Consider the following 26,009-nt stretch of genomic DNA (forward strand, 5'->3'; position numbering starts at 1 on the left):
ATTTTATGTTATCTCAATTTTGTAGATGAAAAATTCAAGATGAGAGAGATGGCTGTCTTATTTTCCAGTAAGAGACAGAGCCAAGTTTACTCTGTTTGAACCAAAATCCATGATCTTTCCATTATACAAGATTAACTCTTCATAATTGTAAAGGTTTCTTTAAAATCAACTTTTATGTGCAGTATTTATTTACATGTCAGGGACAAACTCTACTAAAATAATATTCCTTTTCTCTTTCTTTCTTGTTTTTTTGAGGAAGATTAGCCCTGAGCTAACTACTTCCAGTCCTCCTCTTTTGGCTGAGGAAGACTGGCCCAGAGCTAACATCCGTGCCGATCTTCCTCTGCTTTATATGTGGGATGCCAACACAGCATGGCCTGCCAAGCAGTGCCATATCCGCAGCCGGGATCTGAACCTTCGAACCCCATGCCACCAAGAAGTGGAACATGCGCACTCACCCGCTGCGCCACCAGGCCGACCCTAAAATAATATTCTTAATAAGGAAATAGTTTACTGTCCACTATTTTGCTTACTGTAGCCTTGACATCCTTATTTCTCAGACTGTAGGTCAGAGGATTCAACATGGGGATCACCACGGTGTAAAACACAGATGCCACTTTGTGCGCCTGGAGTTTTTGGAGTTGGGCACACAGGAGAGGAAGAGCATGGTGCAGTAGAAGATAGTAATGGTGGTCAGGTGTGAGGCACAGGTGGAGAAGGCTTTGCAGCGCCCACCGGCTGAATGCATTTTGAGGATGTTGACAATGATAAACACATAAGACATGAGAATGATGAGTAGTGTGCTGACCCCATTCAAGGTGGCAAAAATGAAAAGCAGCAATTGGTTGACACAAGTATCAGAGCAAGAGACGGACAGCAATGAGGAGAATTCACAGAAGAAATGATTAATTGTGTTGAAACCTTGAAATGATAACTTGATTGCGGAACATGTGAATATCAAGGAACAAGCTACTCCCCATGCATATGATCTGACCACTAGCACGGCACAGAGTTTCTGGGACATGGCAAATGTGTAGAGCAGAGGGTTACAAATGGCCACAAAGCAATCATAGGCTATCACAGCTAATAAAAAGAATTCAGTTACTGCAAAGGTAGTACAGAAAAACAATTGTACTACACATCCTATAAATGAAATTGTTCTGTCTTCTACAACTAGGTTCACCAGGGTCTTGGGAGTAATGATGGAGGAATAGCAGAAATCCACAAATGAAAGGTGGCTGAGGAAAAAGCACATAGGGGTGTGTAGTTTGGGGTTAATTTTGATTATTACAATCATCCCAATATTCCCTACAACAGTGACACTGTAGATGGCCAGAAAAATCAAGAAGAGAGGGATTTGCAGTTCTGGGAAATCTGAGAAGCCCAAGAGAGTGAACGTGGCCCCAGTTTTATTTCTCTCTGACAGCAACATGGTTTCTGTTTGTTAGAGTCTGAATCAGTCCTGAAAACAAAAAGATTAAGGAGAGTGAGGATATAAGAAGCTTGGTTAACTAACCTTACCAAGACTGGAAAACAAAGCAAAATATCTTTCAGGATTTCTCTGTGTAATTTTTATTTACGACATGCTCAATGTCTAAACTTTTCAAACATGATAACCATTTAAAATTTTAAATTTTTCTTTAGGTAAAAACAATACAATTATTGAATTACTTTTTTAAGTTCTCAATTGTAATTTTTTAATATTTAAAAATAATACGAAATCGAGAGATTTATAGTTATGTTGTCAAATATTTTCATGACTTTTTCAGCTCTCCTTGAACATTGTAAGTTCATAAAAGATAAGCCTAGCATAATGCAATGACTGATTAAGTCAGTCCTATAGTCAGTAACAAAAATGAGAAATTTCTGAAAATATTAATTTTTGCATTGTACACTCACACTGTGACATTAAGAATGAACACCCCTAATACTTTACATCTGTGCCTTTATTGTTAATTCCATATAGCACTTTAATCTTTGCTTTTGGATCTGACTCAGTAAATCTGTTATCAAAATTAACCTTAATTAATTATTTTCAGAGTATGCCCTTCAGTTCAGGGAGTCAATCCTTCCTGAATACTTATGCAATAATAAAAATGGAGCTGATGATAAAGATAATGTAGTCTACTTCTTTATTGTGGAGGTGACAAAACACAAAGCTGGAGAGTCTTGGCTTTCCCAATGAAATGCAAATAAGGACCAATCTACATACTATGACTAGATCCCAGATCCCCAGACTCCCAGCCCTGTATCCATTTTATTACACCAGACTCTGATCCATATTCTAGTCTAGATGCTAACATATTTCCTTTATTAAATCATCATACTTTTAATTGACAAACTAGAGACTCTAAACCTATGGGAAATAGTCCAAAGACAGCATACATGCCACAGAGTTATACTAGAAAGCAACATCAAGATGAAATAGGAATGACATTTAGGGAAATTTTCTCTCTCAGGAATAAGGAACTATAGTAAAGACTCTGACTTAGAAACTGCCCCTTCCTAAGTCTCTGTCTTACTCTCTTTCTGTTCTCCCTTCAAGACATATAGGATATTCATTCTGTCCTATATTATGTATGAAGGGGAGAGATTATAAATTGAGGTAGTATTGCACTCTGAAGACATTTCATGAGGAAATAGTGATACAAGAGAATTATATTTCTCTAAACTGTTGCCAATACTTCTAAGATCTTACCATTCTGGAAAACTCTTTCTTTATCATTTGTGGTAAGATTATCTCTGGTCTCAGGACCCAAGAAATAGATTTCAGATGGCTCATCAATAAAATGTCAGATCATATGCAAAACTGAGACCCTCAATGGTCCTGTTTCTATACCCATAAATTTGAATATTAAAGACAACCTCAAAAGACAATCCATTGCAAAGCCAGACATTCTAATTATCAAGCTTTTTTTCTTAATACAATATTTAATTTAGCTAGGGCATTTAAGAATTCATTTTCGGCCAGCCAGCCATGTAGCCAAGTGGTTAAGTTCATGTGCTCTGCTTTGGTGGCCCAAGGTTTCACCTGTTCTGATCTTGGGTGCTGACATGACACCACTCATCAGGTCATGCTGAGGCAGCATCCCACAGAGTACAACCAGAAGGACCTACAACTACAATATACAAGTATGTACTGGGGGCTTTGGGGAGGGAAAAAAAAAAAAGATTGGCAACAGATGTTAGCGCTGGTGCCAATCTTTTTTGAAAAAAAAGGAATTCACTTTAAACTAATATTATATATTTAATATAATGCCTCTTGTGTCCCAAATGCTATATAGAAAATATAACAGTTAAAATCTTCTTTCTTATAATTCTTTCCCCATTTTGTTGTAATGTTTGCTCTCACAGGACAACTGTTTCCTGCTTTATAATCTTAATTAAAGCTGGTCCCTTTTAATTTTCACTAGACAGTCTATTCAATCTCTACTTGTTTCATTTTATTTAAACATTTTTGTATTCTAACTTGACTCCCCTTCAAAAATTTTACAGAATCAAGACAATGCACAGTCCCTCAAATTCTCAGAGCTCTTCTCTCCCCATCCACACCAGTAGCTGTTGTTCATGGGCTGTTAGTGAGGAGCTCAGCTGAGCCAGGCCCTCTAACGCAAAGCTCTGTAAAGTAAATGGTCAACCTCTTCCTTGCATGTTCAGATATGTAACTTTTGACTAAATATTTTCAAGAACTGTCTAGATATAAAAGGCAAGTTCCATCCCTCATGTTGTTTTCTACATACCACACATTGAAATTAACATCAATCTTTCCGCAGAATCTTAAAACAAATCTGCTGATGGCAAAGGAAGGACCACTGCAGGTTGAGAGTGATGTATGCATTCTTATAGCTATAGTCACTACCTTTGGGACAGGAACCCTAGAGACCACCTATTGCCCCATTGTCTTGAGGTCATTAAGTAAACAGTTAAAATCAATGACTTTTCTCTGATGTAATTCTTGTGTACTAGAAAACCTGGAGCAACATGAGGGGCATTTTATTTATATGAAATGAAGTTTCATTTAGTCTCTTCCTCCAGCCCCCAATCACTTCCACACCTTCCTACAATTATCAAAACTATGTAATTATAGAAGTCATCATTATCTGGTATTAACTGATTGACTACTATATGCTGGGCACAACCCTCTTCCTCTATACCATCCATTCTTACCATATCGGACAAGTGTGAAGATTCATCTTTTAGGTCATCGTGATCCATAGAGAGCTAAAGCAATGATATTTACAAAGTTAAATATTAATTTGGGAAAACCGTCTGTCCTGTTACTTTAAAATCTCTGTCCTATTTTATTACTCTTTCTCCCCTCTACTTTCTCCAGCTAATCTGGCCGCCTGGCTTTTGTTCCTCACTTTTTGTTTCTCAAAAAATATCACACACTCCTTCCTTATGGTCCTTTCTACCACTTTTTTTGTCTACCGTGGAATGCTTTCCCTTAAGTTTTTGTTCAAATGCACCTTTTCAGTGAAAACTTCCATGAACATACTATTATACTCCAGGGGTTACTGCATTACCCAATTTAGTGTTTCAAGTATGTAACATGGTTCAAATATATGTTTAATCATTATTTATTACATTCTTTCATATTGTTTGTTTCCCCCTCCTAGAATAAAATGTCCAGGAAAGCAGAGAATATATTCACTGATATAGTCTAAGTGTCTAGAACAGTGACTAGCATAAAGTAAGTATACCATGAATCTTTATGGAATGATAAACATGACCTTTCAAGGAACTGGGAATAGAGCCAAACCTACCTGAACCATGAAGGGTTTAAGTTTGAGAAAAGAGATACTTCACAAAGAACAATAAGGATGCTTTAGATGTGATTATTGAAACTGGGCAGTCAAAATAAAAGAAAAACATGCCAAAACAAATGTGCACTCTGCTGAATTTTCTCTCTAGTCAGAAACCAGGGAAAGAAGGTTGAGTACGTAATAGGGATACATAATTGCTAATTTTTCTTTCCTTCATTCATTGATTCAATAAATATTTATTACAGGTTTACCCTGAGCTGGGTACTCTCTTAGGTATTGGGGAAAAAGACAAAGAACTCCCCTTTGTCAACAAATTTATATGTAATTGGGGGTACAAAAAAACAAAAAAATACATAATTTCCTGTAATTATAAATGGAAGAAACATAAAATTGAAGGTGTCATTTTAAACAGGGAGCTCAGCAAAGACCATAGTGAGGTGTTATTTGAGTATCGACCATTATGAAGTGAGAGAGTAAATTATGCAAATACCTGGGGGAAGAGTGTTGAGTTTTTGCCAAAGGCAGCAGCAAATACTACTGATTTTCAAATCGACAATCAGGTTTGTTTTTTTTTTAATGCATCTCAATAATTTGCAGTTTGTGGTGATATTTCATGCCTTCTAAATCCCTTTTGTAAAAATACAATGGGTTTTTCAGAATGACATTATTTATGGCAGAAAGAAAAACAAGGACATCTATCTGGGACATTTATGGATGTCCTTTAAAGCTGTATTTATGCCACAGTGTTGTTATTTATTAGAACGATAACAAAATATGAGATGACATTAGTTGAGCACTTTTGAAGTACATTTTCATTAATAAACTACCATGAAATAAATTCAGGTCTGCAATATAAACTGAGATTGCAAATGTAAAAGAGGTTTATCAATGTAATTTTCAAACTTTAAGTCTTTTGAAGGCATTCATGAAAACAAAAAGTACTTCAGCCAATGCTGCAAGTCTCAAAACAAGGAACTACAAGAACTGCTTTCTACACCGATATTTTTCCTGTCCCAAATGTATTTTTGTCCAAAAGTGCTGTGTGAAGCCCAGAAAACAGGACTACGTGTGGTGTTCTTTGTCCTGAAGGGTTGAGACATTTTAGGGACAGCGAGTCCATGACTTCCAGTCTTACAAATTTGAGTCAGTTAAAATATAATTATATGTTTAGGGTATTATATTTCTCTATCAATCCACTTGCTAACAGAACTAAGTCATTAAAAGGAATTTATAAAAAATGTAAACTGATAAAATAAACATTCAAATAAACACTCATGTCAAAATTACACCTAATAAAAATAATAATGTATTCTTAAATAATTTAATACCAAACTCATGTTTAAATTTCCCCAATTGCTTCAAAGATATATTTTTACAGTTAGTTTGATTCAAAAATCAAAAAAATATCCTTGCTATAACTAAGCTTTCTCTATTATGTAACATTATGTTCTATTATGTACCGTTCCTCGTGTGTTTGCACGCGTGTATGAGTTTGTACACATATGTGTGTTCGGGTAACTTTTTGGAAAACATGGACCGTTTGTAGAATGCTGCAAGTTCTGTATTTAGCTTATTGCTTTGTCATTTGTCTTGTTCCTGCACCAATGTTTGTAAATTGATACTCACATCAAGATTTATTACTTCAGTTTCACTCTGCTTCTTTTAGGCAAGAATTCTTCATAGGTGGTTCTGACTACTTCTGGTTGCACCAAATTGTAAGGTACATGTTAATTAGTTCTCCAAATTTTAGTGCCACTTAGTCTGATCTGTGGATTCAGGTAGCGTCAGCTTGATTACTTCCTTTTAACAGTTCTTATCAACTTTTCACTTAATGATTTTACTATCTATTGAAAGCATTTCCTTGATCCATTTTTTATTGGGAGCTCCAAAGTTGTGATTTATCAACTCAATCCTTTTATCTGCTCTTATTTCTTCTGAATTTCCCCTCATAAACTATTAGGTAATCCTGATATAAAGTTCATAAAGGAAAGCCAGTATAAATATTTATCTTCTTTATTTACCAGTTTTCAAAGTAATGATTTGATCCCCCAGCAAAGTTCATTTAATAGTAACCAGTGACATTATTTTTTGTGTTGTTGGCATCTGGATTTAAATGTTTACATTTAAACATATTTCATGCCTTTAAATTAATTGCAATCAACATTCATTTTTATGTTAATTGTAAGCCAGTGGGAACCATTTCAAACTGCCTTCTATATCTCTTTGAAATGATTCAACTAGCTGTTAAAAACATTCTTGCTTTCTGGAAAATTAAGTTGCTTAAGGGTCATAACATTTTCTACCTCAGCCTTCAAATCATTTGTTTTTCCAAAAAGTTCTGGTTCTGTTTAGAGATCAAAGATTTCCCTTTAGAGAAAATTTTGGGAATAGGGATGTTCATTGCTACCAGGTTGTCACTATGAGTGACACTATTTTTAAGAGAAAAAGTGTTTCAAACTAAATTTCTATTTCAAATTAAGATGAAAAGTTTTTTGCATATCTTCTCTTCCTTTAGAGCTGTAACTCTTTTATGTTTGCAACTTTAGTTTCAACGATATTTCAATAGTTACTTATTTAATTTATAGTAAATAAACATTACACAATGAGGATATACTCTCAAAACGCTGTGTTTAAAGTCTTTTATAGAAACACTGTGTGACCATGTGTCCAACATTATAGATTCGTTTGTTGTTGTTTTAAATTTTAGAGATTTTTTGTTTACTTTTTGAGATAAATATGTCTTTTAAAGTATGTAAAATATTACATTCCCCCAAATCAAAGCTAAATTATAACTTACATTCCTAAAAGTTTTCTTTCATCTCTTCCTATCTTTATTAGTTTTTGTTTTATCTTTCCCTCTTCTCTCACACAATTTATCACACTACAAAAATTTTCTGTCTTGTCTTTATTCACATAAGAAAATCTCCTGTAGGGCACTCCATTGCAATATATAGAAAGATTCCTTTTTCCATTTTCATAGCTGTATACTTCTTTATTCTGACCCATAGTTTAATCAACAACCCTCATATTGGATTTTATCCAGTCTATGGATATTATAAATAATGCTTGGGAATATGTGATTTATACATAGTTTTGTTACTCTATCTTTGGAATAGATTCTTAGAACTATGAATGCATTGAAAGAAGATAAATGCATTGAATCTAGATTGCTTCAGGTAGCATGGACATTTTAGCTATCTTTATTCTTCTGATCCATATGCATGGAATGTCTTTCCATTTCTTTGTGTCATCATTAATTTCTTTCAGCAAAGTCTTGTAGTTTTCATTGTATAGGTCTCTCACTTCCTTGGTTAAATTTATTCCAGGATATTTTATTATTTTTGTTGTGATTGTAAATGGGATTGTGTTCTTGACTTTTTCTGTTAGCTCATTATCAGAATATAGAAATACAGCTGATTTTTGTAAGTTGATTTTGTACCCTGAAACTTTGCTGTAATTGTTGATTACATCGAATAGCTTTCTGATAGATATTTTAGGGTTTTCTATATATAAAATTATGTCATCTGCAAACAGCAAGAGTTTCAATTCTTCATTGCCTAATTGGATTCCTTTTATTTCTTTTTCTTTCCTAATTCCTCTGGCCAAAACCTCAAGTACTATGTTGAATAAGAGTGGTAAGAGTGGGCACCCTTGTCTTGTTCCTTTGCTCAGAGGGACGACTTTCAGTTTTCCCCCATTGAGTATGATTTGGCTGTGGGTTTCTCGTACATGGTCTTTATTATGTTGATGTACTTTCCTTCTATAAACAATTTGTTGAGAATTTTTATCAGAAATGGATGTCGGATCTTGTCAAATGCTTTCTCTGCATCTATTGAGATGATCGTGAGGTTTTTGTTCTTCATTTTGTTAATATGGTGTATCACATTGATTCATTAGCAGATGTTCCTGCAAATCAGAACCATCCCTGTGTCCCTGGTATAAATAGAACTTGATCACGGTGTATGATCTGTTTTAATATATTGCTGTCTTCCATTTGCCAGTGTTTTGTTGAGGATTTTTGCATCTATGTTCATCAGTGATATTGGCCTGTAATTTTCCTTCTTTGTGTTGTCCTTGTCTGTCTTTGATATCAGGGTAATGTTGGCCTCATAGAATGTCTTAGGAAGTGTTCCATCTTTTTCAATTTTCTGTAATAGTTTGAGAAAGATAAGTAGGAAATCTCCTTTGAATGTTTGATAGAATTATCCAGAGAAGACATCTGGGTCTTGGAGTTTTATTTTGGGAGGTATTTGATTACTGTTTCGATCTCTTTAGTTGTGATGGATCTATTCAGATTCTCTATTTCTTCTTGATTCACTTTGGGGTGCTGATAAGAATCTAAAAATTTATCCATTTCTTCTACGTTGTCCAATTTGTTGGCATATAATTTTTCATAGTATTCTCTTATAATATTTTATATTCCTGTGGTACTCATTGTAATTTTGTTTATGATCTTGAAGATCGAGCTCTTTGTTTCTGTGTTTTGCTCTGACCCCTACATTGGCCAGAAGATTATTTTAGTGACTGCTGCATTCAATGAAATAAATAGCCTAGTGATTATTCTTACTTCCAAGTGCAATTCTGGGTGAACAAACCCCCAGCTTCCTTAAACTCCCGCAGCTCTACTGTACTCCCATAAGGGGAAGTGAGTCCCAGTGGGACCACGGGAGCAGGTGGTAACAACCCTGAGCCCTAGCTTGATCACTCCTTTGTCCAGTGGGAAAATCCACAGTCCCACCACAGCTCCAGGGAGAGACTCAGCTCAGTGTTAGTGGAGAAGCCCTGCCCACCAAGCACAAAGGCTGGTGTGCCCTAGGAACAGATGTGGCATATCTGCAGCACATAGGAAAGTGCCCTCAGCTGCCACAAATGTCCACAGTATTACAGCATCCCCAAAGGGGCAGTACAACTGGCAAGACTGTGGGAGCAGGTGGAGACAATGCTGAGCCCCTGTGTGGTTATTCTCTTGACCAGTGGGAGAGTCCAGGATCCCACCATGGTCACAGGGAGTGGCACAGGCACAGACTCAGTGGGGAAGCCCCACCTATCAAGCACAACAGCTGTTTTAAAAGATACTACACTTTTGGGGCTGGCCCCGTGGCCAAGTGGTTAAGTTCGCACGCTCCGCTGCAGGCGGCCCAGTGTTTCGTTGGTTTGAATCCTGGGCACGGACATCGCACTGCTCATTAAACCACATTGAGGCAGCGCCCCACATGCCACAACTAGAAGGACCCACAACAAAGAATATACAACTATGTACTGGGGTGCTTTGGGGAGAAAAAGGAAAAAATAAAATCTTTAAAAAAAAAAGATACTACACTTTTTACATGATCACTATGCACAAAGTTTTCATTGTTTTATCATTCTTTTTTTTTACTTTAAACTGTTGTCAAGCACATTAGGAATACTCTTCATAAGTTCTGATAATTGAATAACATCCAAGATTTTTTTCTTATTGGCAAAATCACAATAGGATTTTGAACTTCCAGCTGAACTATAATGTTAAGATAGGATTGCAGGGACAAGAAAGCAAAACAAAATAATTTTTAAGCAGAAGATAGTCTGAGCCAATGTAGTAATAGGGATGCTCATGTTCCTATCAACTAGAAGTAGAGTTTATGCAGGTAGCAGTAAAAGATAAGGTTGGAGGATCAGAAGAGCCAAATTGTGAAGAGAATGCAGTTGGGGTCAGCGTGGTTGAACTCTTTAATAGGATCCCATGCCAACAGAACAAGTAAGGAATGATGAAGAAGTTGTGGTTGTCAAAAGGTACAGATATTGTGAATGAAATTGATCCCATTCTAATATTATGATATATTGACTCCATAAATAGATTATGTAGACAGAAAGAGGCAACTCCCATTTCCATTTTAATTTGGAAGGAAGCATTGTGTCCTGGATAGCATCTCATTGTGTGAGCCAGTGGTTCCCAATAACTATGAATAACTGTGTAGGTACCCTGCAGTGTCAAGTAAATAGCAGTGAGAAATATATATTGCAATAAAGCATCTAATAAACCAATTAATGTCCTCGAGATTTCTGGAACACAGAAGAAAAGTAAAAGGAGACTCTGACCAATGTCTTCAAATATTTCAAGGCTAAAATGTGAAAGACTGGCTGGTCTTGTTTACTGTGTATTCAAGAAAGAGAATTAATTCCATTAAATTAAAAACCACAGGAAAACCAATTTCAGAATTAAGAAAAAGAACTTTCTCTCCAGAGTGTCCAAAAATAGAATAGTATGAATGATTCTTAGCATCCCTTTGTTGCTCAATTTTATTAATAGGATATAAGAAGAGGTTATAAAGATAAAAACTTTAATGTAAGTAAAAGGAACGGGGAGGTTCTTGAGGAAGAATGTAGACAAACAATAAAACTCCTTAGGCTGACCTCGTAGCGCAGCGGTTAAGTGCGCATGTTCTGCTTTGGTGGCCAGGGGTTCGCCGGTTCGGATCCCAGGTGTGGATATGGCACTGCTTGGCAAGCCATGCTGTGGTAGGGATCCCACACATAAAACAGAGGAAGATGGGCAAGGATGTTAGCTCAGGGCCAGTCTTCCTTAGCAAAAAGAGGAGGATTGGCAGCAGTTAGCTCAGGGCTAGTCTTCCTCAATAAAACAACAAAACTCTACGATGTTTCTCTGCATTTCCCATATTCTGTGACTAATCCTCATATTCATAGGAGCTCTAGCTAAGATCACTTCATTTTGGGCGTTCCCAAATACTCTATTGTTTTTAAATTATTTTTATGTTTCTCAGATCTCAGAAATTAGAAGTATCTCATGGATTGGTTTAACCACCCTTTCAAAAAAAGTGACTCTTACACTAATTAAGTAGCATGCTCTAACCTTCCTAACCAAAAGGGATTTGGTTCAATGTAAGACTTATTAATTCTTTCCTTCAAATGAGGATACCATTCATGCAAGCATATATAAGTATGTAAGTATAGCATACAATAAGAAGAAATTCAATTCAAAATAGCCTCCCAAATCCAGTATGATATATACATATATAGCTAGAGATAGAGATATATAGATATTAGTATAGATGTAGATAGGTAGATAGAGATATAGATAGCTTTGATAATGGAAAGTATAAACTGTATGCCCATGACTAGCGCTCTGTGTGTAGTATAACTCTCAATTAATGTGATTACAGGCAATTTTCTTCATCTTTCTCTGATCTAAGTTGAGTCTACAATCTGGCACATATTTCAGAAAAGATTAAAGAGTTAAGGTACACTTGATATTGAATCTCTTAAATCTCAGTTTAGTATTATTTGTTATTAGAAAAGAGGTAATTTTTTTTCTTAAGGTTATTCTAATTTGACGTAAAGAGAAAGAAATATTGGTTTCACTTACTTCCAACATTGCCAGTTCAGCTTTCATCTATTTGTAATCTCATTATCAACCAAATTATATAGGAATTGGCAGAATTCTTTCATAAGGTCCAGTACTACAAAAATCCTTCTGCAAATAGTAGCAAAGTATGAATTTCTTTCCTTTACAAGTGGTACAAATACAATAACGACTAGATGGCAAAGTGATACCATAATTTAAATCAAGACACTAAAATCACAGTGTATTAATTTCTCTAAAGAGTAACAGAGAAAAGGAATAGAAAACAAGATGTTCACAGTATGAATATACCTTGAAGATCGTTTATTCCATCCTCTTTCTTTCAGGGATAAGGGACTATATGTGCAAAGATGATAAATTACGTAACAATTCAAGCATCAACTCACCTTTTATTTTTATCCTGTTTTTCTGTTTATTAATTTTAAACTAGGAGTAATGTGTTGTCTCGTGGTTGCTTACACATCACACAGTTCGAGTAATAAAGAGCATTAACAGTTCATTTCAATTCATTTATAATAAGTAAATACACAAATAAAAGGGATCAACAATATATACAGATATTAGTATAAAGACAAAAATACAAACCTTCCTTAAAAGATGAGCAAAAAACCCAAAATGGTGAAAAGTCATTTCTCTAGATATATACACACCTATGAGTATTACATATCCGTATAAATATACATGCATGTGTATGATGTAAAATATCTTATACATGACAAAATATTACAGAACTGAAACAGAACATACTGATTAATAAATTTAAGGACATGCTTAAATTCAACACTGTGCTATATACATGAGAAATTCATAAACAAGGAGATTCAGTAAAGTTAAAATTGAAGAATAAGTTAGTGATCCCTAAATTAATTTCATTGTCACAGAAAATATTCTGAATGATTTCAGTCCTTCAATCTTTGTTGTGGTTTGCTTTATGATCCAGCAAATAGTCAATTGTAGTAAATTTTCTATGTGCACTGAAAAACATATGTATGCTGTTTTTGTTGGTAGTCATATTCTTTGAAAGTTAACTAGTCAAATATTTCAATTATGTAATTCACAACTTCTATATTCTTAGATATTGTATTGCTTGTTTATTCATCAATGGGAGAAGTACGTTAAATTCTGCCATGGCAATGAAGGACTTATCTATTTCTTCTTATAGCTCTGGATCTTTTCTTTACCTGTTTTGAAGATCTATTATCAAGTGTATGGATATTTGAATTGTAATTTCTTCTTAGTTGGTAGAGCTCTATAACATTTAGAAATAATCCTCTTTATATTTAGCAATTTTATTTTACTTAAAATATAGTATGTCTTATATTATTATAGCTGCATGAGTTTCTCTAGAGAGACTTAGCTCTGTGTCTCGTTTCATAATGTTTAAAGTAGATAAACACATGCATAAGATACTACTCAGAAATTTACCCAGGTCTATACCCCATGGAAATATTTATGTTCATCAAACAATATAGCAAGATTCTTCGTACTGCCACTATCTGTAATACCTGCAAAGTAAAAAACAAAAACAAAAAAACTTAAAAAGCCATCAACATTTTTACCTTTATAATTTGGGATATATTCAAAGAAATTTGCAAACAAGATGAATAGATGTTATAAATATAATGCTGAGCATAAGAAACTAGATACAAAAATATTCTGTATAGTTTTATAGTTAAAAACATAAAATATTGATGTTATAATTTATATAGTAATTTTATTTGAATTAGAGAAGGTTGGTAAATGAAAATGATCAAGCGTGCCTTGAGTTTTGTTAAAGTCCTTCTTCTTGGTCTCTATGCTAGTTACAGAGCTGTGCTGATTTTGTAAAAACACATGCTGGCTTTCATGCACTTTTTTGTATGCATGTTAAAACTAAAAAAATAATTACAATTTGATAAAGGTATTAGAAAAAAGGAAATAAAATGATGTCAAAATCATGACATGTGACAAAGGAAAATGCAGACCATAAAGTTTTAAATGTAGTAAAAGAAACAAACACTATATTACAAAAGCTAGAATCCACAATGAAGATATAGCAGTTATTAATATTTATATATCTAATGACAAAGCAATGATTTCCATAAACCAAAAGCTATAAGAGATGAGAGGAGAAGTAACAGAGACTCTCAATTCAAGACAAAAGGAAAATAACAAACAGTGGCCTACTGGTTCAGTTTGCATGCTCCAATTCCTTGGCCCACTGCTCACCTGTTTGAAATGTGGGTGTAGACCTACACACCACTCATCCAAGCCATGCCAGTGGTGGCATCCCACACAGAAGAACTAGAAGGACCTACAACTCTAATATACCACTGTGTCCTGGGGCTTTGAGGAGAAAATAAATAGAGGAAGACTGGCAACAGATATTAGCTTAGGACCCATCTTCTTCACACGCACAAAAAAAGAGAGAAATAAAGAAAAGAAAAAGAAATGACATTTAGTAACTAAGGTTATAATCCCAAATAACACAATCGCATATATATCATGGAACTCCAGTAATAAGACATACAATTTTTTTCAACTGCACATGAACATTCATGAAAACTGACTATATTTTAAACCAAGAGTAACCACAATAAATCCAACAAAAAATAAAATGTAAATAACATTCCCTGAATACTAATAGATACAACGTAAATAGATAAAAATGTAAACAGCATTCCGTGAATACTAATAAATCCAAATATAAACTAATAACAATGTTTATCAAACAATAAGTCATTCCATTTGAAAATGTAAAAGCACGCCATTAGAAAATAACAAAGGAAAAATATAGACCACGACTGCAAAATTACTATATGAGATATATACTAGGCAAGTTTCAGAAGAAATTTTATGGAAATGCATATTGATATTATTAAACTCATTAAATGAAAATAAATAAACACTCCATTCCGAAGGTCGAAAAGAAGGTCTTAAGATAATAACACCTAAAATTCCATCTTCCCACTCATCCGCCCAAAGCCCATTCAGACCAGATAAAGCAAATGAACTTCCCACACTTTCTGCATCACTGTAAGGAAGATAATCTTATGAAGTTGAAGATGCCTATAAGTAGAGAAATATTTATCAAAAGTAAAAAAAACTATCTCTGGCCCTCCAATTACCATAATTCTATGAGTGACCAGTGAAGAAGTCTGAAGAAATGGTTTAGAAAAGAGAAAAGGGAAGTGGAGATACTGTTAGTAATATAAAACAGATAAAATCAATAAGAAAATTCCTCTTACATAACCAATAATTAAAAACACCTCCAAAGTCTGATAGAGGACAGCATTGGATACAGGAAAAAGTATAGCAATTATACAGGATTTGAGGTGAAAAACTCAATGAAAAATATTTCTAAAGGAAAGTAGGGAAGGAAAACAAGGACAGCATCCTTTAGAGTTGTAATGGTTAAGAGAAAAGGAAGTATGTAAGTGTTGTTTTTAAACTACACACACACTTCACTTCACTATACTGTCAGAAGAAAGCAATAAAGCCTCTTAAACCAGAAATCTTGTAAACCGAAAAGACCCCTCAACTTAGTGCACAAAGTTAATAAAAATGTCTATATCCACACACTGTTTCTATAAGGGGGGTGAGGGACACAAAATAAGAGTCAAAATGATTTTTAAAAATCCCCAAAATAGTATACACAAAATAAGCAGAAGGAAACGATAACATAACATTTTTAATTGAACTAAATATCCTTAAATAGTACCTTAGAAATATTAAAAATATGCCTTGAATAAAAACTTCAAAAAAATACAACCTAAATAGAAAAAAGAGATTATACCTAAAGAGAGTTGACTGATCTCAATAAAGAAATTGAAGAAAAAAATAATAGGAAAAAAATCAATGAAATCATATTTGGGTCTTTGGATAGATCAATACAATTAGTAAATGCACAGCTTTTGTATCAAAAGAAAAAGAAAACATTACCAATATCAATATTTAAAAAGGATATCCTGGGGCTGGCCCCGTGGCCAAGTGGTTAAGTTCGCGTGCTCTGCTTCCTTGCCCTGGGGTTTCACTGGTTCAGATCCTGGACATGGATGTGGCAATGCTCATCAGGCCATTTTGAGGCGGCATCCCACATGCCACAACTAGAAGGACCCACAACTAAAATATACAACTACGTACTGGGGGCAGTTAGGGAGAAAAAGCAAAAAGAAAAGAAAAAAAGAAATTTTTTAAAAAAATAAAAAAGATATCCTATAGATATTAGAAAGATAATAAGCAAATACTATAAATAATTTTGTCATTTTTTATCATATACCTCATATTTATCTTTCTCTTTAGATTTGCCAGGACTTTTCTTATTATGCTAAACCAATGTAACACATACGTGAAATAAAATGGAAAGCTTTCTGATGCTGTCTCATACATTTATTTTTAAATATACTATTATAAAAGGCTTAGTGAATTCAATAGCAAAAATTTTATTTCAGATTTTTGCATATTTGTTCACAAGAGAAATTAATCACATTTTTAAAATATTATCTTTAAAATTTGATACTTAGAATGAGATATGCAGATTTCATTCTTTTCCTATATTCTGGGAAATCTAAAGACTTTTACAGAATTCATTTAGAGCTGTCAGTCCCCAGCATTTAACAAAATACCACTCTCCATTCCTCTTGTAAAGTAAAGGAGAGAGAAGCCAATTATCATTCTTATTCATGAAAATGAAATGAACAAATATCTCAAATCAAGTTTTCTATTTCTTCTTGTGCATACCTTGATGTATTAAAATGGCTGAGTAGGCACTCCCAGCTTTCCTGCTCCTCCAGAATCACAAAAAATGAAAAAAGCAAATACTGCCAGAACAAACTATCAGAAAACTGGAAAACCACCAAAGATGTACAGCAACCAAGGTGATGATAAAACAAAACAAAAAATAAAAAGTAACTTAAAAGAGGTAGCAAATTTTTGCGGCATTTTTACTTGCCCTTGGCCACCCTCTCCCTGGTGTGGTTGCAGTATTGAAATGGTAGCCTGCATTCCCAGTGTGGGATTCAGAACTCTCGTTCTGGAGGGAGCAGAAACAATCATATTTGCAAATTATTGTGTATGTCTATTCTTATCTGTCTGGAGGCTAGGAGGCTACGTGAAAGACTGATACAAAGTATCTTTTCTTCCATCTAACACAAATCTCAGGTGGGAATAACAATGGGTATTGCGTGAAAACACTGCAAGATGAATAAGAATCTACTGATGCCTAAATTCCAGAAGAAAATACAGAGCAGAGTTTATTCGGGAAATTAGGACATTCAAAAGCACGTCTGAATATGGGGGAATTAGGAAGATATGTTCATGTTCAGGGAGAGATATATGCTCAGAAAGAACTTGAGAAGACCCTAGGCTTTCATCTTTGGCAGATCCCTAGGCTCAGTATAAGCCTGGCTGATTGTTGAAAGAGTGTCCCAGCCCTTAGCCAATCTGCAAAGCCTGGAGGACAACTTCATGCTGTCTGCAAGAGACTCACTTTAGACCCACAGAAACAAATAGATTGAAAGTGAAATGATGGAGAAAGATATACCTTGCAGAGGATAAGCAAAAGAGAGCAGGTTTGGAAGTACTAATATGAGACAAAATAGACTTCAAGTCAAAAATGGCTACAAGAGAAAAAGAAGGACATTATATATTGATAAAAGGTTCAGTTTGTCAAGAAGCTATAACAATTATAAATATATATGTATATATATATGAGCCCTGTTAAATTTTAAAGATCTTATTGACTTTATTCCATGATTCCTGTATCAGGCAACATCCAGTCTAGCAGATAGAAATGAGCTCTGAAGAACTATACAAAATGAAAGACTTTTATTGGAAGAAGGGAGCAGGAACAAGGAAGTTATACTAGGCATAAAAACAGATTGGTTGCTGCAAGGTTACTTTCCTTTAGGGGATGGCAGGAATCTATCATGCAGATTACCTGACTAGTGAGGATCAGACAATTCCTGATTGACCGACTTCAGATTCCACTTTTGGAAGAGCCAAAACTATAATTAAGTCAAGTTTTGGTTTGGTAATGTTGGAATTAGCATAACTGACTCCATTTTGGACCTGCTGTCTTGTTTTTAACAGTCTCAAAGTATATGAAGGAAAAATTGAGAGAATTGAAGACAGACATAGAGAGTTCTACAATAATATCTAGAGAATTCAATATACCGCTCTCAATAACGTATAAAACATCTAGACAGAAGATCAATAGTGTAATAGAGACCTTAAACAACACTTAAAATAACTAGGCCTGATAGACATATATAAAACATTCCACCCAACCAAAGCAGAATGCACATTCTTAACTAGTGCACAAGGAACATTATCCAGGATAGACCAAATGTTAGGCCACAGAACAAGCCTCAGTATACTTAAAAAGATTAAAACCATACAAAGCATCTTTTTTTTCTTTTTTTTTAATTGAGTTAATGATAGGTTACAATCTTGTGAAATTTCAATTGTACATTAATGTTTGTCAGTCATGTTGTAGGAGCACCACTTCACCCTTTGTGCCCACCCCCCACCCCACCTTTCCCCTGATATCCACTAAACTGTTCATAGTCCATAATTTTAAATTCCTCATATGAGTGGAGTCATACACAGATTATCCTTCTCTCGCTGGCTTATTTCACTTAACATAATTCCCTCAAGGTCCATCCATGTTATTGCAAATGGAATGATTTTGTTCTGTTTTACAGCTGAGTAGTATTCCATTGTATATATGTACCACATCTTCTTTATCCATTCGTCTGTTGCTGGGCACTTAGGTTGCTTCCATGTCTTGGCTATTGTAAATAATGCTGCAATAAACACTGGGGTGCATAGGACTTTTGGGATTGCTGACTTCAGGCTCTTTGGATAAACACCCAGTAGTGGGATGGCTGGATCGTATGGTAGTTCTATTTTTAATTTTTTCAGGAATCTCCATACTGATTTGAATAGTGGCTGCACCAGTTTGCATTCCCACCAGCAGTGTATGAGGGTTCCTTTTTCTCCGCAACCTGTCCAACATTTGTTGCTATTAGTTTTAGATATTTTTGTCATTCTAACGGGTGTAAGGTGATATCTTAGTGTAGTTTTGATTTGCATTTCCCTGATGATCAGCGATGATGAGCATCTTTTCATGTGCCTATTGGCCATCAGTATATCTTCTTTGGAGAAATGTCTGTTTATGTCTCCAGCCCATTTTTTGATTGGGTTGTTTGATGTTTTGTGGTTGAGTTGCAATAGTTCTTTATATATTAAGGATATTAAGCTTCTGTCAGATACATGACTTGCAAATATTTTTTCCCAGTTAGTGGGTTGTTTTTTTGTTTCAATCCTGTTTTCATTTGCCTTGAAGAAGCTCTTTAATCTGATGAAGTCCCATTTGTTTATTCTTTCTATTGTTTCCCTTCTCTGAGAAGGCATGGTGTCGGAAAAGATCCTTTTAATACTGATGTCAAAGAGTGTACTGCCTACGTTTTCTTCCAGAAGCCTTATGGTTTCAGGTCTCACCTTTAGGTCTGTGATCCATTTTGGGTTTATTTTGGTGAATGGTGAAAAAGAATGGTCAATTTTCATTCTTTTACATGTGGCTTTCCAGTTTTCCCAGTACCATTTGTTGAAAAGACTTTCTTTTCTCCATTGTATGCCCTCAGCTCCTTTGTTAAAGATAAGCTGTCCAGGGGCTGGCCCCGTGGCCGAGTGGTTAAGTTCGCGCGTTCCGCTGCAGGCGGCCCAGTGTTTCGTCGGTTCGAATCCTGGGCGCGGACATGGCACTGCTCGTCAGACCATGCTGAGGCAGCGTCCCACATGCCACAACTAGAGGAACCCACAATGAAGAATACACAACTATGCACCGGGGGGCTTTGGGGAGAAAAAGGAAAAAATAAAATCTTTAAAAAAAAAAAAAAAAAGATAAGCTGTCCATAGATGTGTGGTTTTATTTCCGGGCTTTCAATTCTGTTCCATTGATCTATGCACCTGTTTTTGTACCAGTACCATGCTGTTTTGATTACTGTAGCTTTGTAGTATGTTTTGAAGTCAGGGATTGTGACGCCTCCCCCGTTTTGTTCTTTTTTCTCAGGACTGCTTTAGAAATTTGGGGTCTTTTGTTGCCCCACATGAATTTTAGGATTCTTTGTTCTAATTCTGTAAAGAATGTCATTGGGATTCTGATTGGGATGGCGTTGAATCTGTAGATTGCTTTAGGTGGAATGGACATTTTAACTATGTTTATTCTTCCAATCCACATACATGGAATGTCTTTCCATCTCCTTATGTCGTCATCCAAATTCTCTCAGAAAGGCCTTGTAATTTTCATTATATAGGTCCTTCACTTCCTTAGTTAAATTTACCCCAAGGTATTTTATTCTTTTTGTTGCGATTGTGAATGGTATTGTATTCTTGAGTTCTTTTTCTGTTGGTTCATTACTGGAGTGTACAAATGTTACTCATTTATGCAAATTGATTTTATACCCTGCAACTTTGCTGTAGTTGTTGATTACTTCTAACAGTTTTCCAATGGATTCTTTGGGGTTTTCTATATATAAGATCATGTCGTCTGCAAACAGCAAGAGTTTCACTTCTTCCCTCCCTATTTGGATTCCTTTTATTCCTTTTTCTTGCCTGATTGCTCTGGCCAGGACCTCCAGTACTATGTTAAATAAGAGTGGTGATAGAGGGCATCCTTGTCTCGTTCCTGTTTTCAGGGGGATGGCGTTCAGTTTTTGCCCATTGAGTATGATGTTGGCTATGGGTTTGTCGTATATGGCCTTTATTATGTTGAGGTAGTTTCCTTCTATGCCCATTTTGTTCAGAGTTTTTATCATAAATGGCTGTTGGATCTTGTCAAATGCCTTCTCTGCATCTATTGAGATGATCATGTGGTTTTTATTCCTCAGTTTGTTGATGTGGTGTATCACGTTGATTGATTTGTGGATGTTGAACCATCCCTGTGTCCCTGGTATGAATCCCACCTGATCCTGATGTATGATTCTTTTGATGAATTGCTGAATTCTGGTTGCCAAAATTTTGTTTAGAATTTTTGCATCTATGTTCATCAGTGATATTGGCCTGTAGTTCTCTTTTTTCGTGGTGTCCTTGTCAGGTTTTGGGATCAGCATGATGTTGGCCTCACAGAATGTGTTAGGAAGTGTTCCATCTTCCCTAATTTTTTGGAGTAGCTTGAAAAGGATGGGTATTAAATCCTCTCTGAAAGTTTGGTAGAATTCCCCAGGAAAGCCATCTGGTCCTGGGGTTTTATTCTTTGGGATGCGTTTGATTGCTGTTTCAATCTCTTTCCTTGTGATTGGTCTGTTCAAATTGTCTGCCTCTTCTTGAGTGAGCTTTCGGAGACTGTAGGAGTCCAAGAATTTATCCATTTCCTCTAGGTTATCCATTCTGTTGGCATATAGTTTTTTGTAGTATTCTCTTGTAATCTGTTGTATTTCTGCAGAGTCTGTTGTTATTTCTCCTCGCTCATTTCTGATTTTGTTTATTTGAGCTTTCTCCCTTTTTTTCTCTGGAAGTCTGGCTAGTGGTTTGTCAATTTTATTTATCTTCTCAAAAAACCAGCTCTTTGTCTCATTGATCCTTTCTACTGCCTTTTTCAATAGTATTTATTTCTGCTCTGATTTTTATTATTTCTCTCCTTCTGCTGACTTTGGGCTTCATTTGTTCTTTTTTCTCTAGTTCAGTTAGGTGTGCTTTAAGGTTGCTTATTTGGGATTTCTCTTGTTTGTCAAGATGTGCCTGTATTGCGATGAATTTTCCTCTTAATACAGCTTTTGCTGTATCCCATATGAGTTGGTATGGCATGCTATCATTTTCATTTGTTTCCAGGTATTTTATTATTTCTTCTTTAATTTCTCCAATGATCCATTGCTTGTTCAGTAGTGTGTTTAGTCTCCACATCTTTGTGCCTTTCTCAGCTTTTTTCTTGTAATTAATTTCTAGCCTTATAGCACTATGATCTGAGAAGATGCTTGTTATTATTTCAATTTTTTTAAATTTGTAGAGGTTTGTCTTGTTTCCCAACATATGGTCTATCCTAGAGAATGTTCCATGTGCACTTGACAAGAATGTGTATTCAGCTCCTTCAGGGTGGAGTGATCTATATATGTCTATTAAGTCCAATTGTTTTAGTTTTTCATTCAGCTCCACTATTTCCTTGTTGATTTTCTGTCTGGATGATCTGTCCATTGATGTGAGAGGGGTGGTGAGGTCCCCTACTATGATTGTGTTGTTTTTAACATCTTCCTTTAGGTCTGTTAATAGTTGCTTTATGAATCTTGGTGCTCCTGTGTTGGGTGCATAGATATTTATAAGCGTTATTTCTTCTTGATGAAGTGTCCCTTTGATCATTATATATTGTCCCTCTGTGTCTCTCTTTACCTGTGTTATTTTGAAACCCACTTGGTCTGATATGAGAATTGCAACATCTGCCTTTTTTTCCTTGCTATTTGCTTGAAGTATTGTCCTCCACCCCTTCACCCTGAGTCTGTGTTTGTCCTTGGGGCTGAGGTGTGTTTCCTGGAGGCAAGAAGTTGTTGGATCTTGTTCTTTAATCCATTTTGCCACTCTGTGTCTTTTTATTGCACAGTTCAACCCGTTCACATTGAGAGTGATTATTGATGCATGTGGACTTAATGCTGTCAATCTTTCGCTCATTATCTTGTTTTCCTGTGTTTCTTTTCCTGTGTGCTTTAGACTATCCATTTAATACTGCAATTTCTTATGCTGGGTTTCTTAGATTTTTCCTTATCTATGATTTGTGACTCTGTTCTGTACTTTATTTTAGTGTCTACCTTGAAGTTTGTATTTAGAATCTCGTGTATAATATAGTCTATTCTCTGGTGGTCTCTTACTTACTCGACCAATACTGATTTAGACCCTTTGCTCTTCCCCTCCTAAATAATTATTTTCATTTTTTATTCCAACTTGTCTTATTAACTGGTAGTTAGAGTGCTAAGATCGTCCTTGTTTTGGTAGTTTCCTTATTTTTACCCTAAAGCTATAGTTGAATATTTGCTATCCTGTTCTGGTTCTATCCATCGGTCTCCCTAGTCTGTGGCTTGTGTCCCCTTTCTCCCTTTTTCTCTTTTTTCAAGTATGAGAGCCTTCTTGAGGATTTCTTGTAATGGAGGGCTTTTAGTTACAAATTCCCTTAACCTTTGCTTGTCTGGAAAAGATTTAATTTCTCCCTCATATCTGAAGGAAATTCTTGCTGAATAGAGTATTCTTGGCTGAAGGTTTTTATCCTTTAAAGCTTTGAATATATCACTCCATTCTCTCCTAGCTTGTAGGGTTTCTGTAGAGAAATCGGCTGACAGTCTGATAGGGGCTCCTTTATAGGTTATTCTCTTTTTTTTCCTTACTTCCCTGAGTATTCTTTCCTTATCATTCCTATGTGCCAACTTTACTATTATGTGCCTTGCGGAGGGTCTTTTTACACTGACAAATCTAGGAGATCTAAAACCCTCCTCTACACACATTTCCCCGTTGATCCCTAGATTTGGGAAGTTCTCTTCAATAATTTCGTTAAGCACACTTTCTGCTCCATTTTCCTTTTCCCTATTCTCGGGAATTCCTATGATCCTTATGTTCTTACTCCTCATTGAATCCATTATCTCTCGGAGATTTTCCTCATTTTTTTTAATTCTTAGTTCTCTTTCTTCCTCTGTCTGGCGCCATTCAGCCTGTCTGTCCTCGATTATGCTGATTTGCTCCTCTAGGTTGCCTACATGGGCATTCAGGAAATCCGTATTCTGTTTTATCTGGTCCATTGTGTTTTTCATCTCAAGTAATTCTGTTTGATTCTTCTTTATGATTTCAATCTCTTTTGTGAAGTAACTCCAGAACTCGGCTTGTTTCTCTATCTTTCTCTCTACCTCATTGAGTTTTTTGATTATAGCTGCTCTGAATTCATTATCATTTAGTTTACCTAATTCCAAGTCCTCAGGACTTAATTCTGTGTTTTTATTGTTTTCCTTCTGGTCTGGGGCTTTTATAAATTGCTGGATGGTAGAGGAGCGGTTTTTTCTCATGGTGGTAGAATTCAGTTGCAGTTACAGCCTGTCGCCACTAAATGGGGGTCGGGAGTGGCGTTAGCTCTCCGCCTTGGGGCAAGATGGCTGCGCCCACTGGCTTTGCTGGGGGGGAGTGGCTGTTACGTGCTGGTCTGGGTTCAGATCAGTTCTGTTCTCTGGTCTCCCAAGGCCCTTGATTTATACGGTCCCCACGGACGGAAGCTTTCCCCCCCATCAGCGGGTCTCCACTGAATCAGCGGCAGGAGTCCTGGATGATCCCCTGGTCACGCGGCCCCTCCCCTGCACCTGCCCGACCCGCGCCGCAGCATCGCAGACTCTAGGGGAGGGAGCGATGTTCTCTCCTACCGTTCCAGCGCCTCCGAGGGTGTAAGCAAGGTTATGATCTCCGCCTTCTTGGTAGTGTAGGTCTCTAACGAGCTGGCATTATGTTTATTCTCTGAAATTCAGTTCTTCCAATCTTTTGTTGTATTTTGGAGGGGAGAGAATCCCGGGTCAGCTCACCCCGCCATTTTGCTCCGACCCTCTCTATCTGATACATGTTTTGAGAATATTTTCTCCCAGTCTGTGGCTTGTCTTTTTATTTTGTATGAATTTTTCAAAGATTAAAAGTTTTTAATTTTGATGAAGTCCATTTTATCACTTTTTTCTTTTATGATTTGTGCCTTCTTAATGTCCTACTTAAGAAATCTTTTCTTAGCTCAGGACACTAAAATTTTCTCTTGTGTTTTCTTTAAGAATTCCTATGGTTTTCTTCCTTTTGGGTTTATACCCTATTATGAATTTCTTTTCCCATATATAGTGTCCTGTAAGAGTTGAGAATTATTTTTCTGCCTATGACACCATTAGTTTAAAAGATTTTCCCTTTGCCCATTGAATTGTTTTGGCAACTTTGACTCAAATCAATTCACCCTGTACATGTAGGTCTATTTCAGGACTCTCTATTCTGTTCTATTGAGCTATATGACTATCTTTTCACCAATAACAGAGTGTCTTGATCACTGTAGCCTGAGAATTAATTCTTCCAACATTGTCTTTCTTTTTTAAATTGCTATGGCTATTCTATATCCTTTGATTTTCGATATAAATTTTAGAATCAGTATGTCAATTCCGATAAAAAAGCCTGCTGTGATTATGACTGGGATTGCATTGAATCTATAGATTGAACTGAGGACAATTCATGTCTTAACAATATTGAATCCCCTGATCCATGAACATAATATATCACTTTATTTCTTTAACCTCTCTCAACAATATCTTGCTGTTTTCATATATATCTTTTGTCCACTTTAGCCCTAATATTCCATATTTTATGCTATTGTATATAAGTATTTTTTTAATTTAAATTTCCAATTGTGTGCAGCTGGTATTTAGAAATACAACTGATCTTTGTGTGTTCGCCTGTATCATATAACATTGCTGAATTCATTTCTTGGTTCTAGCATCTTTTTGTAGGTGGAGAGTACTTAGGATGTTGTAGATAGACAGTCAAGTCATATACATAAGAAGACAGCTTTCTGTCTTCCTTTCCAACATGCATGTTATTTCTTCTTCTTGCTAATAAAACTGGTTGAGAACTCCAGTCTAATGCTTAATAGAAGTAGTGAGGGCCGACATCCTTGCTGGCTCCTGACCTTTGGAGAAAAGCATTCAGCCTTTCCAACATTAAATATTATATAAGTTGTAGATTTTTCATAAATGAGCTTTTGTCAGGATAAGAAAGTTTCTTGCTATTCCTAGCTTCTGAGAGATTTTGTCATGAATAGATGCTAGCTTTTGTCAAATCCTTTTTTCTTCATCTACTGAGATAATCATATGGTTTTTTTTCTTCAGTCTGTTAAAACGGTGAATTACACTGAACTCTAAACACTA

The 26,009-nt window shown here is 35.7% G+C and overlaps 1 protein-coding gene and 1 pseudogene across 7 annotated transcripts in view; both read right to left on the minus strand.

Annotated features, from left to right (window-relative positions):
• Positions 1–26,009, minus strand: part of LOC139039656 (olfactory receptor 5L1-like) — a 46,723-nt gene that overhangs the window by 10,479 nt on the left and 10,235 nt on the right. For 2 of the 7 annotated variants that reach the window (XM_070487762.1, XM_070487760.1), the window contains exon 1: positions 12,127–12,232. The exons of 1 other annotated variant lie outside the window; for it this stretch is intronic. The gene's annotated coding sequence lies outside the window, so the exon portion shown is untranslated. Of the gene's footprint in view, positions 1–11,156; positions 11,293–12,126; positions 12,261–26,009 lie in introns of those variants that run through there. 4 more of the 7 variants (XM_070487765.1, XM_070487764.1, XM_070487759.1 and 1 more) reach the window with 4 other exon arrangements.
• LOC139040769 (olfactory receptor 5D18-like) lies at positions 294–11,293 on the minus strand (annotated as a pseudogene).

This window comes from Equus asinus, chromosome 17 (assembly GCF_041296235.1).
Source record: "Equus asinus isolate D_3611 breed Donkey chromosome 17, EquAss-T2T_v2, whole genome shotgun sequence".
NCBI classification, from domain to species: domain Eukaryota; kingdom Metazoa; phylum Chordata; class Mammalia; order Perissodactyla; family Equidae; genus Equus; species Equus asinus.